Source organism: Orycteropus afer, unplaced genomic scaffold (genome assembly GCF_000298275.1).
Source record: "Orycteropus afer afer isolate SDZICR_OR568_19922 unplaced genomic scaffold, OryAfe1.0 scaffold00181, whole genome shotgun sequence".
In the NCBI taxonomy this organism is placed as follows: Eukaryota; Metazoa; Chordata; class Mammalia; order Tubulidentata; family Orycteropodidae; genus Orycteropus; species Orycteropus afer.
Window position 1 is genome coordinate 4,413,933 of NW_006921768.1, and position 13,154 is coordinate 4,427,086.

Consider the following 13,154-nt stretch of genomic DNA (forward strand, 5'->3'; position numbering starts at 1 on the left):
TGTGATATGATGTGATTGGCCAATCAGTTAAAGAGGGATTATAGTGGGATGTAGCACCCTTCCTCAGGTCACAGCTCTGATCTAATGCAGAGGGATTTCTCTGGGATGTGGCTTGCATCTAATATATATGGATGTTCTGTCAAAACATGTTCTGGCTTTTTTGCTTGTTATGGTTCTGGCTCATCACCATCTGACTTCTGGTTCTTGAGCTTGCCATATTACCTGTTGTTTTAGGATTTGTCAGCCTGTGCAGCTCAGTGAGTCAGGCAAAGCCTCCAATTTGATGCTTAACCTATGGAGTTGGGACTTGCCACCCTCTACAACCAGGTGAAATATTTTCTTGGGAAAAAATCTCTCTCTCTATGTATATAAGCTTCACTGGTTTTGCTTCTCTAGAGGACTCATCTTAAGACAATATCACAAGTAAAATTTTCCTGATGATAATGCAAAAATAGTGTTGCTGTACATGGAAAGGGAATGACCTTCAATTTCTATTGAAGCTGGATTCAGAACAGGACACGGAACAAGGTATATCAGATCGATCTTGTGAGAAAGCAGAGAAGGCCAGAAAAATGTTTACCTGTGTTTTATTGACTATGCCAAGGCACTTGACTGTGTGGCTCATAACAAATCTTGGACAACATTGTGAAGAATGTGAACTCCAGAACACTTACCTGTGCTCATGAGGGGCCCGTACATAGAATAATCAGCAGTGTTTGGACAGAACAAGGGCATACTCTGTGGTTTAAAATCAGGAAAGGTGTGCATTAGGCTTGTATCCATTCAACATACTTATTCAATGTATGCTGAGCAAATAATCTGAGAAGCTGGACTATATGAAGAAGAACTCAGCATCAGGACTGGAAGAAGAATCATTAACAACCTATGATATGCAGATGACACAACTTTGCTTGCTGAAAATGATGAGGACTTGAACAACATGCTGATGAAGATCAAAGACTAGAGCCCTCAATGTGGACTACACCTCAATAAAAAGAAAACAAAAATCCTCACAATTGGCCAGTAAGCAACATCATGATAAACAGGGGAAAGATTGACATTGTCAAGTATTTCATGTTATTTAGATCCACAATCAACACCTATGGAAGCAGCAGTCAAGAAATCATGTGACACACTGCATTAGGGGAATCTGCTGCAAAAGATGCTTCAAGTGTTAAAAGACAAAGATGTCAATTTGAGGATTAAGGTGCACCTGACTCAAGCCATGGTATTTTCTTTTTAACTTTTTATTGTGATTTATGTGAAAGTTGATAGAGCAAATGTTTTCTATTCAAAAATTTATACACATTTTGTTTTGTGATATTGATTACAATCCCCACGATGTAACAGTTTTCTTTTTTTAATTTTTAGTGTGACTTGGATAAAAGTTTACAGAGCAAATTCATTTTCCATGCAGTAGTTCATACACATTTTGTTTCATGACATTGACTGCAATTTCCCATAATGTAATAGCTCTCTTCCCACTACCTCCTTGGAGTGTCCTATTCCCTGTGTCCTTCTTTCCTATGCATTCCTGCCCCTTGAACTATATCCATGTGCAAACACTGCCCTCCTGTTCTCCCACAGTTGATTGTTCTAGGGAAGGTATCTCTCTGATGTAAATGTTCACCCTATATGCTTATCTGTTGTTTGGCTGGAAGCCTTGGGAGTGAGTTCAATTCAAGACCTGACAGGTAACTAGGGGGCATAGTCTCAGGGGTCTCACTAGGCTCTATCAGACCAGTAAACCTTGTCTTTTTATATGATTTTGAGTTTTGTTCCTCACTGTTCTCCCATTGTATCCAGGATCTCCTGCACTGATCCCTTTCCCAGTGGTTGATAGCAGTAGCTGGGTACCATCTGGTTCTTCTGGTCTCATGGTCATATAGGCTGAGGCTCACATGATCTGATAGTGTAACAGCTTCCCACTTTCGCCCTGTGATTCCTTTTCCCTGTGTCCTTCTTTCCTATGCATCCCTGCACAAATGCTGCCCTTCTGATCTCCCATGGCTGATTGTTCCAAGGAGTGCACCTCCCCCCTGGTTTAACTGCTCACCTTGTAGGCCTGTCTATTATTTATTTTTTTTCAGTTGAATATATATATTCAAATCACATTTTGGATGAAAGTGAAAAGTTTACAGAGCAAATTTATTTGAGTGAAAGTTTACAGAGCAAATTTATTTTCCATATAACAGTTCACACACATTTTGTTTCATGACATTGACTGCAGTCCCCATTATTGTAACATCTCTCTTCCCACTTTCTCCCTGTGGTTACCTTTTCCCTGTGTCCTTCTTTACTATGCCTTCCTGCCCGCTGAGCTGTCTCCCTGTACAAATACCGCCCTTCTAATCTTCTGTAGTTGATTGTTCTAAGCAGCGTACCTATCTGGTGTACCTACTTTACATGCCTGTTTATTGTTTGGCTGGAAGCCATGGGAGTGAGTTCAATTCCAGCCTGAAGTATGACTAGGCACCATAGTCTCTGGGATTTCACTAGTCTTTATCAGACCAGTAAGCCTGGTCTTTTTATGGTTTGGAGTTTTATTACACATTTTTCTCCCACTTTCTTCAATAGCTCCAATTTTCATCCAAGTGGTTGGCTGTGGTAGCTAAGCACCATCTAGTTTTTCTGGTTTCAGAGTTGTGTAGTCTGAAGTTCCCATAGTCCACTAGTCCTCTTCACTAATTGTTTCCACGCATCTTTGATTTTCTTCACTCTTCTTTGCTCTGGTCGAGGAGAGACCCATTTTTGCATCTTAAATGGCCGCTTGTAAGCTATTAAAAACCCAGTCACTACTCACCAATGTGGGATGTACAACAATGTTTTTGTGTACCATGTTATGCCAATTGAGCTTGATATATTTTGTGACCATGATCCCTAGCTTGTAGGTCCAGTGACTCACTCTATCAAGGTGTTTGGTTGTGGTTAAGAAGTTATTATAACTTTGCCTCCTGTTAGCTCTATTTTATATATATATATATATATATATATATATATTTATAGCACATACAACAACAACAACAACAAAAACAAACTCACTACCGTCGAATCAATTCCGACTCATAGAAACCCCTCCTTGGGTTTCTGAGGCAGTATCTCTATAGCTCTGGTGGCGTAGTGCCTAAGGCACTTGACTGCTAATCAGAAGGTTGGTGGTTCAAACCCACCAGCCACTCCTCGGAAGGAAGGTTGGACAATCTACTTCCATAGTGATGCCGCCTCAGAAACCCAAGGAGGGGTCATAATGAGTTGGAGATGACTTGATGGCACATAACAACAACAACAACATCTCTATAGAAGTAGATCACTCAGTCTTCCTTCCGAGGAGTGGCTGGTGGGTTTGAACCACCAGCCTTCTGGTTAGCAGTCAAATGGCTTAGGCATTACAGCACTAGAGCTCCCAAATGTATGTACAAATATCATCTGCCAAACCTATATATATGGGTATATTCCTGTTCACCTACCCATACCTAATCATCTTGCCTGTGTACTATGTATCCACCTGCAGATTGTTTGCTATTATTGTTAAGAGTATTACGTATGTAACAGTATTTACCTTTGTTGTCTGTACCTCTTGTTCACTTCTCTGTGTCTTCCTTTTCCTTAGTGATATTGTGCTGGTCACCCGGTTTTGGTATATTGCCTTTCCCCTCATCCAAATCAATACATGTTTCTTACTTAGCTAGCAGTTTTCCCTCTCCTCCACTCCCATCCCTGGTAACCAACAAAGAAAGTTTCCTTCTTTGTGTAAATCTTTCCTTAACTTTTCATAATAGTGAAGTCATACAATATTTGTCCTATGATTGACTTATTTCACTCCAAATAATGTCCTCCATGTTCATCCATGTTATGAGGTGTTTTGAAGATTCTTCATTATTCTTTAATATTGCATAGTATTCTATTGTGTGTGTGTGTGTGTGTACCATAGTTTGATTATCCATTTATGCATTGATGGGAACTTAGGTTATTTCCATCTCTTTGCTATTGTGAATGGTGTTGTGCTAAACAGGGGTATGCATATATCTACTCATATCCTGGCTCTCACTTCTTTAGGATATATACCTATTAGTGGGATTGCTGGATCAAGTGGTATTTCTACTTCTAACTTTTTAAGGAAGTGCCATACCATTTTCCACAGTGTTTGGACCCATGGCATTGGCAAAGAATATTAAGTATACCATGGATTGCCAGAAGAAAAAAATAGATCTGTTTTGGAAAAAGTACAGGCAGAATATTCCTTAGAAGCAAGGATGCTGGGACTTCTCATGTACTTTAGACATGTAATCTGGAAAGATCAGTCTGTGGAGAAGGACATCATGCTTGGTAAAGTAGGTCAATGAAAAAGAGGAAGCTGTTCAGTGAGATGGAGTGACACAATGGTTGTAACAATGGACTCAAACAAAGCAATGATTGTGAGGATGGCATAGGACCAGGCAGTGTTTTGTTCTACTATACATAAGGTCAATATGAATCGAAATCAACTCATTGACATTTAACAACAATAACAGCCTTTGAGGGAGCAGATCATCAGATCTTTTCTACTTGGAGCCTCAGGGTGAGTTCTAACTGCCAACCTTTCAGTTAGGAGCTGAGTGCTTAACCGTTGTGCCACCAACGCAATGCACTGCCATCAAGTCGAATCTGATTCATAGCGACCCCTCCTTGGGTTTCTGAGGCGGTATCACTACAGAAGTAGATTGCCCTATCTTCCTTCCAAGGAGTGGCTGGTGGGTTTGAACTGCCAGCCTTCTGGTTAGCAGTCAAATGCCTTAGGCACTATGCCACCAGGGAGATGTATATATATATATGTGGTGATGGTGAGCCTGATTTCTTATTTGGCCACAGGTTTGTGAATATTTGGCTAAATAATCCCTAAATTCCTTTCCAAGTCTAAAGTCATTTAATTTAACGTCATGAAACAACAGAGGTCCAAGGTCTAGACTTTACTCACTATCTGAATCTGCAATCATGGTTTAATCATTTTTATCTTTGGCTTGCACTGTTCTAATTGTTTCCAGAGTGTCTACTTACAGTTTCTCCTCTATTCCAATTCCTCCCATCACTTCCTGCAAAATTAATCTTCACAAAATCCTGTTTAATCCTGTCACTGCTCTGTTTAAAAGTCTTTGATGATTTCCCGTTGTCTACAGAACATAGTACAAACGTTTTAGTGCTACATGATCAGTTTTCCCCTTCACAGGCCCCAACCTCCCAACAACTCCACTATCCCCTTGACTTCTTCCTGCATGAGGTTTTTTTTTTTGTTTGTTTTTCAGTTTGTTTGTCTGTTTCAGTCTCTCTATCATTGTAACTCTCCTTCTCAGAAGAAAACAAGCTCCACTCACACTTGTGAACATTCTGCTTGTTTTTTTTTCAGGGGTCAATTCAAATTCTTCCTTATCCTATAGCCTTTTCCTCCACGAGCTTTGCATATAGCAGGAGTCATGATCTTGGTTTTTAAGTTGCAGGAGGCTGATTGTGCCTTGCTGTTAAATGAGGGAAGGAGCTCTGGTGTTGCAGTGCCTAAGGCATTTGACTGCTACCCAGAAGGTTGGTGGCTCAAACCCACCAGCCGTCATGTGGAAGGCAGAGTGGGCAATCTATTTCCTTAAAGATTTATTGCCTCGGAAATCCAACGGAGGTCACTATGAGTTGGAATTGACTTGATGGCAGTGGTTTTGGCTTTTTTTGGTTTGGTTATACGAGGGAGCTCATTTTATTAGCTTGGATTACTTTAATTGTTCTCAGTTTTGCCTTTTTTGAAAGATACTAATAAAAAGTCATTTCCTAAGACTGGTAAAAAGTTTCTAAGGCTTTAGACTTTTCTTTCTGGAATTTTTTTTTTTTTTTTTTTTTTAAAGGGAAGACTTAAGACATATGCATGTAGTACAGAGAGAAAAAGTATTGACAGTTCACATGGTAGAATTCTCGCCTTCCATCATGGCATTGGTGGTTCAGGGATAGAATTCTTACCTTCCGTGAAGGAGACTTGAGTAAGAATTCTTGCCAATGCACCTCCTGTGCAGCCACCGCCTGCCACTCAGCGGAGGCTTGCATGTTGCCATGATACTGAGCTGGTTTCAGTGGAGCTTCTAGACTAAGATAGAGTGGGAAGAAAGGCCTGGTGATCTACTTTCAAAAATCAGACAATGAAAACCCTGTGGCTCAGAATGATTTGATTCCTAACCTATAATGGGGATGACACAGGACCAGCCAGCATATCATTCGGCTGTGCATGGAGCCAAGGGCTGACTCCATGGCAGCTAATAACATAAATCCCTTACAACGCCTCGAAACTTATTTCAGTCCCTCCTCTAAAGTTTAAAATTCATCCTGGGGCAGAAATGAGTTAACTCTCACAGTACTTTTCTTTTATTTGAAACATCACATTTTTCTTCTGGTGTGAATAATCATCAATAAAGCCAACTAAATTTAGAAAGGAAAGAAGATCTCAATTTTTAAATATATTTCCACTGACTACATGCCTATTAGTGTAAGCAATCCTGGGTTTAGGAAAGCTAAGCTTAGCATCTAACAACTTTAATTTTCACAAAATGGACTGACTTGAAACAATTTATTTACTATTTAAGTCCTATTACATGACAGGCTTTGCAGCCCCCAAATGGGGTGTGTTAAGTCCTTTAAAGTCACTTCCTTAATGGTTCAAGTAGCACACCCTTCTTGTATTAGGTCATTTTGCATTAAGTACTTACAACAAAAGAATTAGAGCAATTGCCATTGTATTGCTGACATCTGAAGACAATAGGGTACAATACAAGTGCCTGTGCACATGTTGAAGCCAACAATTGTAATTATTAAAAACAATATCACATTTCATCCTGGATTTTTGGCATTTTCCTGCAATCATGCAATTATCTAAAACACCCATCAACAATAAAAGAGGAAAGAGTTGGGAGTCACATGTTGATTTTGGGTGAGAGGCAGGACAGCATAGAGTCTGTGACCAGCGTGATGATATTGGTGAAAGGAAGGACACTGAAACGTGCACATGAGACATGACAACAGAGGCAAATACTAGTATACGCACAATACTGCATTACCACTAACACCAAACCCCAGGCTACAGATAAATACACATGCAGGTGAGAAGATCAGGTGAAGTACTTGAATAGGAATACACTCTAGATCAAGGATAGATTTGGCTGAAGATAACCTTACAAATGCACTTGTGCTACAAAAGTAGCCACATACATTACAGAAGCAACAGAATGCAGAGTTGGAGTAACTTCTCAGAGGCAAATAAACACCTTGAGAGAGAGAATCACAGGGCCTGCTGACTTGGGACCATAGTCTCGGGGGACATCATGCTCAATTGGCACAACATAGTACATAAAAATCTTGTTCTACAACTTTGGTGAGTAGCAACTGGGGTCTTAAAAGCTTTCATGTGAACATCTAAGATGGAACTATTGATCTCCTCTTATCTGAATCAAAGAAGAATGAAGAAAATCAAAGGCATCTGGAAACAATTAGTCTAAGGATAAGATGGACCATGAGGACCTCAGCCTTTATGACCCCAAGACCAGAAGAACTAGAGGGTGCCTGGCTACCAATGTCTCATCATGGGGAATACTACATCCAGCTGCCCAGCTGCTCGACCAGGCCTAGCCAAGTTGACATACAAACATAACCATCACAGTTGGGAATGAAACCACAGAAGTGACTCCAAGGTTAGGCAGCCCTGTAAAAGCACCAAATCCTAGTAATTATGGACTAGGAGGATTTGAAGCACAGGCTGATGAAGATCAAAGACTACATACAGCCTTGAACAGGTATTATACCTCAACATAAAGAAAACAAAAACCCTTACTACTAGACCAATAAACAACACCATGATAAATGGAGAAAATATTAAAGCTGTCAAGGATTTCATTTTACTTGGATCCACAATCAATGCCCATGGAAGTAGCAGTCAAGAAATCAAATGACATATTACTTTGGGTAAATGTGCTGCAAGAGACCTTTTCAAAGTGTTAAGAAGCCGAGATGTCACTTTGAGGACTAAGGTGCTCCTGACCCAAGCCATGGTATTTTTCATGGCCTCATAGGCATTCAAAAGCTGGATAACGAATAAGGAAGGCTGAAGAAGAATTGATGCCTTTGAATTATAATACTGCTGAAGAATATTGAATATACCATGGGCTAGGAGAAGAACAAACAAATCTGTCTTGGAAGAAATACAGCAGTAATGCTCCTTAGAAGCGAGGATGGGGAAACTTGTTTTACGTACTTTGGACATGCTATTAGGAGGGACCAGTCCTTGGAGTACATCATGCTTGGTAAAGAAGAGGGTCGATGAAAAATAGGAAACCTCTCAACAAGATGGATTAATACAGTGGCTGCAACAATGGGCTCAAACGTAGAAACGTTTATGAGAATGGCAGAGGACCAGGCAGTGTTTCATTCTGTTGTACATAGGGTCACATAAGTAGAAATGACTCAATGTCACCTAACAACAACCTAACATGGAGATCATGATTCTATGGGGCAGCATATTGCATTTTAAAAAGTTGTCATAAAAATATATATAACAAAACATTTATCATTTTTATTTTGCATTTTTAACCAAAGACTGTAACATGCATTGCTTATATTTGGATTGCTTCTTCTATTTACTTGAATATTTCATTGTAGGGATATGCTTTATCTTAATCAATAGATGAATTCTTAAAAATTATCTAAGCAAGCTTGGAGGAATATATAGCAAGGTAGTTGAGAGCATAGGTTTTGGAATGAGGTTAACCTGGGTTTGGATTTCTCTCTGCACTCTCTTAGCTGCATGATTTAGGGTAAGTTTATCTGTGATCCCCAGCTTTCTCCTCTATAAAAGGATCGGTAATATCTACAAATAGTGAAGATGTAAAAATGCATATAAAGTATGTAGTCGGTGCCTAATATGATAAGTATTAGGAAAAATTATCTTCAACCTTTGTAAATGCTTGAGAGGTGGTGGTGGTACTTAAAAGGAAGGAATTCCTATGATTTAAAGATGAAAAATAAGACAGAAAACAAAACAAACAAATTTTGGACTCTGAAGGATATATGATGTTTTATTGGTCTGATTATAATTTTCTGGAGAAGAGCTATCCCTAGAGAAGTTTGTGGCCCATGTGAAACAAAAGATACTGAGTGCCCTGTTCCTTAACTATCAGAGAGTGAAATATGATTAAGAGGAATACAAAAGACAGCATGACATAATGATAACAATAGCTAATATTCATTGAATGCCTACATTGGCCCAAGCCCTGTTCTAAGCACTTGAGCTATGTTGTCTCATTAAATGTTCATGACCATCCTGTGAGGTAAGTACTGTGATTAACCCTAGCTCAGTTGGAAAGGGAGGCAGAGAGGTCCAGTAAATTTCCCAAGATTAAATCTAAGCAGTGTGTCAACAGAGTCTTCTTTCTTTCTCTCTAATCATTACTGCATAGTGCCATTGCTTAATCGCTAGCATTTTTTCTTTCTTTCTGTTGTTGTTAGTTGCCATCAACTAACTCCTGGAGACCTGTGTGTAACAGAACAAAATACTGCCTGCTCCTGTGCCATCTTCATGACCATCGGTATGTTTGAATCCATTGTTGAGGCTACTGTGTCCATCTCTCTCATTGACCCTCTACTTTACCAAACACGATGTCTTTTCCTAGCAATTGGTCATTCTTGATGACATGTCCAAAGTAAAAGAGCTAAAGTCTTACCATCTTGCCTCTAGGGAACTTTCTGGTAGCATTTCTTCTAAGACCGATTTGTTCATTCTTCTGGAAGTCTATGGTATAGTCAATATTCTTTGCTAACACCAGTTTGAATGTGTCAATTCTTGTTCTGTTTTCTTTTTTTATTGTCTAGCTTTTGCATGCCTATGAACATGACTGACATGAGAGCTAGACAGAGGGACCCCAAACTGTGGATAAGTAAAACATAATTTACAAGTCAGATTACCTAGTCTTTGTTCAGAGCATGACAGAGAAACCAGGCTAGGATTTAGGCAGGAAGGGATTAATGACATGGAGTTATGTGCCCACAGAATCTCAGAGATGACTCTTAGAAAACTGCAAAATTGTCCTGCCAGGGAAGCTGGCAAATCTTCCATGATCTGGAGAATAGTGAACCAAAGACCTTCACTGATCTATTGAAATCAGGGCACACTGCTGTAGCTGGACCCAGAGATCGGAAAGTGGCTAATGCTGCAACTGCCTCTCAATACCCAGAAGCTGGAGTTTGGAGTCTAGAGCACTGGAACAAAAAAATACGTCTCCATGATCTGCTTGCTGGCTTAAGACAGTTGAAAAGGAGATGGCTTCTGTCTTACTCCATTATCCAAAATCCATGTGAGTGCAGCAGTTCTTATCAAGAACTCTATCTGCAAGACCAAAACCAAAATCCAAACTCATTGCCATCAAGTCGATTTCAACTCATAGCAACCCCTCCTTGGGTTTCCAAGGTGTTATCTCAACAGAAGTAGATTGCCCAATCTTCCTTCTGAGGAGTGGCTGGTAGGTTTGAACTGCCAACTTTCTGGTTAGCAGTCAAATGCCTTAGGTACTATACCACCAGAGCTCCTCTATCTGAAAGAGGGTCTGGGAAATGTAGCTTTTAGTGTTCCAGACTCTACAGTTCAAGATGGAACAGAGAAGTAGGGATGCACACTGAGTGCCAATCAGCCATGCCTAACACATTTAATTTAATGTCAACGCATGCATTTCTTTCTTTCTTTCTTTTTACTAATATTTGTTGTTGTTATGGGCTGTCGAATCGGACCCAACTCATAGTGATCCCTCCTTGGGTTTCCGAGGTAGATTGCCCAACCTTCCTTCCGAGGAGTGGCTGATGGATTTGAACCACCAGCCTTCTGATTAGCAGTTAAGTGTTTTAGGCACTATGCTTCCAGAGCCCCCTTATTAACATTTAGACTTGATCAAACACTTGTTTAAAAGTTCAGGCCTTGGCACAGCTATTCTGTAAAGTATAAGGGAAATTAAGTCTGGTTGGAGGGTTAAATACTGTTGGTATAGAGAGGTAGATAGTTGCTATCTAGTCAACTCTGACTCATGGCAACTTTATGTACAACATAATCTTCTAGACCAAAACTCAGTTCTTTTTGTGTTGGGGAGACATCTAAAATGAACCCTCTTTGAGGAGGATGGAAGGGAGAAGAGAAAAGGCTTTTTATCTGCCTCATTCTCTAGAGCAGTCAGATTTTAAAACCCATGGAATGTCCTAGGTAATTCCGAAGACTGCCTTCTTTTTATACAAAAATAAAAAAAGAAGCCATTTATGTATAAGTTAGACTGATTGATGACTTAGAAAAAGCATAAACAAGCCTGAAATATTTTTTATTTTTTTTAAATTGAAACATTTTATTGTGTTCTTGGTGATAGTTTACATAGCAAATTAGATTCCCATTGAACAATTTTTACACAGTTCATTCAGTGACATTGGTTATATTTTTCACAGTATGTCAACTTTCTCATTACTTTTGTTCTGGTTGTTCTGTTTCCAATAATACAGCTTCCTTGTCCCCTTGCCAGGAGCTCTGGTGGCATAGTGCCTAAGGCATTTGACTGCTAACCAGAAGGCTAGTGGTTCAAATCCACTGGCCACTTCTTGGAAGCAAGATTGGGCAGTCTACTTCCGTAGTGATATCGCCTTGGAAACCCAAGGAGGGGTCTCTATGAGTCGGATCTGACTCAATGGCAATGAGTTTTGTTTTGGTCTCCTTGCCTTCTCATCTTTGCTTTTGAGTAAATATTAACTGCTTGGTCTTATCTAGATGATTTTTATTTATGTTATTAGCCAATCTGTTATTTAGCTCAAAATGACCTTATGGAATAGTTTTGATTCAAAGTGTAAAGAGTATCTCAGGGCAATAGTCTTGGGGAGTTCTCCAGTCTTACCCAGTCCAATAAGTCTGGACATTTTAAGAATTTGAGTTCTGTTCCATACTTTTTCTCCCAATCTATCAGGATCCATCTGTTGTGTTCCTGATGAGAATGGTCACTAGTGGCAGCTGGGCAAATTCATTTCCCATATAGGAGTTCACACACATTTTGTTTCATGACATTGACTGCAATTCCCACAATGTAACAGCTCTCTTCCCAGTTCCTTCCTGTAGTAACCTCTTCCCTGTGTCCTTCTTCCCTATGCATTTTGCCCCATGAGCTATTTCCCTGTGCAAATACTGCCCTTCTCTTCTCCCATGATTGATTGTTCTAAGGAATGTATCCACCTGGTGTAAATGTTCACTCCACATCCTTGTCTATTGTTTGGCTGGAAGTCATGGAGTGAGTTCAATTTCAGGCCAGAAGGGTAACTAGGGGTCATAGTCTTAGGAGTTTAAGCAGGGTCTATCAGACCAGTAAGCCTGGTCTTTTTATGATTTTGAGTTTTGTTCCCCATTTTTCTCCTACTCTATCCAGGATCTTCTACACTGATCCCTTTCTGAGTGGTTGACAGTGGTAGATGGGCACTATCTAGTTCTTCTGGTCTCATGGTCTAGTTCTTCTGGTCTCATGGTCATATAGGTTGAGGTTCACATGGTCTATAAGTCCCTCGGACTAATTGTTTCTGTATGTCTTTGTTTTTTTTTCATTCTTCTTTGCCCTAGATGAAGAGAGACCCATTGTTGCATCTAGATGGCCACTTGCAAGCTTTTAAGACCTCAGTCACTGCTCACCAAAGTAGAATGTAGAACAAGGCATTTGTGTAGTATGTTATGCCAATTATGCTCGATGCCCCCATGACCATGGTCCTGAGCCCACAGGTCTAACGACTCACTCCATCAGGGTGGCTGGCTGTGGCTAAGAAGTTATCACATATAATGACACTTTACTTTTTAGCTATTTTTGCATGCTGTGTATGTCATAACATTTACTAAAAACATCCATTTTTTTGAGTACTTCTTAGTGACATTTTACCTTGGTCAAGCTGTGCACACTTCAACCACATTTGGTGTTATATTTCCCATCACCAGAAATAACAAGTGTCTATTATCTAGAGAACAATACTCCCTGACCCCACCCAAATATGCCTGGTAACCTGGTTTCAATATGTATATCTATTCTTGTATTTTTATTTTTATTTTAAATTTTATTTTGATTTGGGTGAAGACTTACAGAGTAAATTCACTTTTCATA